Source organism: Rhopalosiphum maidis, chromosome 1, assembly GCF_003676215.2.
Source record: "Rhopalosiphum maidis isolate BTI-1 chromosome 1, ASM367621v3, whole genome shotgun sequence".
NCBI classification, from domain to species: domain Eukaryota; kingdom Metazoa; phylum Arthropoda; class Insecta; order Hemiptera; family Aphididae; genus Rhopalosiphum; species Rhopalosiphum maidis.
The window spans coordinates 79036994-79041806 of record NC_040877.1 but is presented as its reverse complement, the minus strand read 5'-3'; positions in this window follow the sequence as shown (position 1 = coordinate 79041806).

The following is a 4813-nucleotide window of genomic DNA, read 5'->3' as shown; positions in this document are numbered from 1 at the left end:
TTTATAAAAACGCGTATGTTTTCCTAATTTAATAGTTTGATCTCATAAGCACGGAAACTTTAAAATTTGATATTTCATAGAACCAATAATTTTTTCGTTTTAATCTAGCCCACATTTTATTCAAAATATCTAATGTATTTTTATAGTATATTTGAGAAGAGGTAGTCAGTAGGTATTACTATACTATTAATATTAATATCTAAAGAAGTTCGAACAAATACTGTACCGCAATATTAACCGCGAAAATTTATATGCAAATTATTTTTATGAAAGTATTAAAAAAAAAAATAGAGAATTTATTACACTGATTTTTTAACGTGGTTATACGGAAACGAAGATGTTTGCAGACGTTTTAATATAATACGTAATACCTTGGTACAAGATATTGTTGCTGTGTGCATATACAGAGCGATGTGTAACCAAAAATGGTATATAATTAAAGCAACAAATGCAAATGGAAAAAAAAACTTTCGCTTGAAAAAAACCAACAAGTTTTCATTAATCCCGTGTTGGTCGTTCATGTCTGACTCTGTAAACGACCCCGGCCGGGGATTACACCGTAGACGGCGCCGGACAATAAATACGTACACAGTAATAATAATGATAAAAAAAAAAAACAAAACAATAATACCCGCGATTTTATTTTTATTATTTTTTTTTTTTTGAAAAATGATAATCGTCATACTTCTTATTATATTATAATATGTATAACAACAATTTGATTTTATTACTATCTGGCGTATCGATTTATTTATATTTTTGTATATTGTATCATAAAAAACTTGGAAAATTCTAATCATATAATTAGTCTAATAACAATAATATAATATACCTACGATCGATGATTATAATATATTTTATTGTTTACGTTTTATTTACATACGCGATAATAACCTTTTAATTGTATTATACCGTTAGTCTGTCTTTGGTTGTTGGAGCAAAAATTTGGAATATTAGCAATTTGTTATGTATAGAACCAATTGGAATGTATACATTTTATACCAAACGTAGATTAGGTAAGCACATTAATGGACGTTCACGTGATAGAACTAAAATAACTAAAATTTCAAAAATATTCCAAATGACTAACTTTCCGTCTAATGGTCTTAAACCACAAAAAAATTCACCTCCCAGCTGCCGTCACTCTACGTTCAAACATCATAGGCAAACTGGTAGTTACGTCAACACTTTTAAAGTACCTCTAAATGTGGATAATTTATTATATTTAATAAAGGTTTAATAATGAAATATGATTATTATGGAATTACATCATATTTGCGGACGAAAACATATTATACTCGTATTATACCATCACTACACACACATACACGATGCGCGCTGAGTTCAAATCATCATAATAATTTTATAATTTTATTAATTAATATTTCTTTCTCAGTTCATACTCTTTTCCTCTCTCTATCTTTCTTTCTCTCTATTTATTATTATATTATATCTATCTATGTTGTTTATAAATGTTTACTACTTCGTCTATATTATATATAGGTTGTTTAAAAGTTACGCATACCTATTATTAATATTATCATGCTATAGGTGAGCAGAATAGGCGGTCCGAAAAACGGTTTCGACGATTTCAAACTTTTGGAGAACCAATGGAAATATTGCAATCGACGTACTCTGCACCACCTGTTTGTGTGAAGGCCGTATTCCTATTTTATATAGGCGTCCAAATAGAAATAAGCAGATTATTCGCCACAATACGTATGCAAATGTTAAAGTCTGCACCTACCAGCAAATGAACACGTAAGCTTGCATTTTAATCCGCATTACGTGTATTTTACATATTATAATGTATTGGCATTGTTGTCGCGATTGAAAAAGCAGTAATTTTTTTCATGTTATTTAAAATTGTTTGTGATTTACTCACGATTACGTGAGTGATTTTCATTTTCCGGATGAAGTTTTTTTATTATTATTATTATTATTATTATTTAAAGAAAACTCATGACGTCACATTTATGTTCTGGTATATCGTGCTGCAGCTGTATCATTTATAAAATAGTTTTGAAAAATCTTTGGAATAACGGACAGAGTAATAATATAGCAGAAATATAAAATATAATATAGTATTTGACGAAATTGTATTAACGCACTGGCCGCTGACACTTAATATTATTATAATTATTTATTAAAATCATAAAAGGTAAGAAATAGTAGAGGAAAAAATTATCATAATAAAACTGACAAGTTGTTAAAGTTTTAAAAATGTTACTCAACAATCCGCTGTTTAAAAATATTTTAACACAGCAACGTAATAATTGATAATATTTTAATTTCATTAAAAATTTAAAAATTTATACTAGCTGTACATAATAATTATATAGTACAAATCAATAATTTAAAAAACTGAGCTTCCATAACATTACATAATTTTGAAATGAAACGTCTCACAAACCGGATAAAATAATTAACAATTTATTAATTTATAGGCACAAGAAATCATAAATAGTAATTTAGACAATTTTTTAAGAATACCTACAACGTTAATTTTGTGTTATATTTTAATATATAAAATGGCTTCCTGTACCTATTAGTACAATTGTACGACGTTGTAATAAAATAATTGTATTTTATTATAAAAATGAAAACTAGATCGTTTATATATATATACAGTGTATTAGTATACCTTCGAGTAACGTATCTTTTAATTTAGGCTGAGAACATAGCTTAATGTTATAATTATTGTGGTTCTTTTTGAAATCCACTATGTACAGTGATGAGCAATAACTAAATATAGTTTATGCGAGAGCATTTTTTTTACTCTAAGCTTTTTATATAATTAACTGGTGCAGTAAATATTTTAATACAAACGATAAAATGCCGTACTTGAAACAAACTTATAAGAGTTATTATGCGTTTTATGTACGCACGCCAACATTATCTAAAGGGATTTCGACCTTAAAATTGCGTTTTTCACGTCTACGGTCACTGCTACGAACAAAATACGATATATTCAAAATACACTATACATGCGTATTACCGGCGGCTACGAAGGTATGCACATAAACTTGCGTGTAGCGTAGTAGTTATTACGAAAAACAAAATAAGCGCGCTTAGGTATATACCTACAATAATATTATAAATACAATATAAATATACTGCTGCATATGGCGCTGAAGCGCGTGTCACGCGAATATACACGGCAATTATTATGCACGACAGTGTGGCAGAAAAGTGGGCAGGATTCGTGCCGCGTTTTGTATAAATAACGTGTTTTTCGCTAAGTCCCCGGGCAGGTCGTTTTCACGGGTCCAAGATAAATAATTAACAATGCTTTTTCAAGCTGAAAAACAAGGGATTTCACTTAATCCTCGCAAAAAGCCGGGGCCGGCGGCGACTGCCAACAAAAAGGGTCGACAAAAAGACGGTAAATTTTCTTTACCATAGCCTGCGATGCGCGAGTCGGACGAGGGGTAGGTATACCAAACGAGGGGTAGCAACGACGGCTCAGCGGTAGCGGTGGGCGCAAGATTAAGCCCCGGGCCGACGCGCGTATAACGATGGGAGGGCGGTTTTTTGTTAAATAATATTCGCTAATTTGGGTCCGAAGAAAAAGGGTAAACTTTAATGAGATCTCCGTGGGGCCTTGTGTTTGCGTATTATATATCCCTTTTGCTCGTACAGCGCGGCAATGGCAGCGCTTATACTGCTACTACAACTACTATATTCTACCAAGTTTAATACACACATACAAACACACACATATATATACACATGAACACGGCTATATATATTTATAGTATACATTTCGTGCGAGGATCGCGAGATGGTGGGTGTGTTGGTGCTGAGGAAAGGGGTGGTCGGGCGAGGACTATCTAATTTCCTTCTCTTTGTTTTTCATGTCGGCCGAGGCCGTTGGCTGGACGACGATTGCGCAGAGGGTGTGTGGTTCAGAAAACGCGGGGACGAAGGACCGAAGGGACATTGTTCTAGCAATTTATATATACCAGTCACCCGCACACACATCCACACAAGCTCGGGCGTGTATAATATATATATATATATATGCAAATGTAACGCACAGCTCGTTATTTTCTTGGGTTGACGCGATTACGGACGGGAAATTCGTATCGCACGGTGTGGAGGAGGGTCGTATACTATACTATAACATACTATATATATTATATATATATATATATATACACACCATACTAATATAAGCGAAAGGGATTTTAGCGGAGAAGGGTTTCCCGGTTTTGGTCGCGCACATGCGCTGTGCCACTCCTCCGCGGTGCGGGTACAACATACATACACACACTCATATATGTATACAGACGCACACTGACGCAATTATATTACACACACATACACATACGCAGCACCACAGGGGCATACAAGGTTCCTTTTCGGACCGGAAGCGCGTGCGGTAGCCCGGAAGACGCGCGCGCGGGATGATATTGGCGGTGGCGTCCCGCGATGGATCCGGTTCAACGTGCGGCGTATATTCATATTATAATATATTATATACAAGTAGTAAGGTGTTATTTCTACCCCAATAATAATATTATGTAACATTTATAATAACGGTTTAATAATAATATTATATACACGTCCCGCAAAAGAAGAGGTTCGTATTTTTTCCATACCTGTTGCGCTTACGAGTCCACTCCGCTTACCATGTACTGCAGTGGTGTGTATACAAATACGATGTATTATAATTACATAAACTCGTACATGTCTTCTGAGGTTTTGCGACGTTGACTGCTACTTCACCTATAAAAGCCAACATGAAAACATTACACAGTATCTATTAATAAAGTAAACTGACTAATATAAACATATTTTATTTATATAG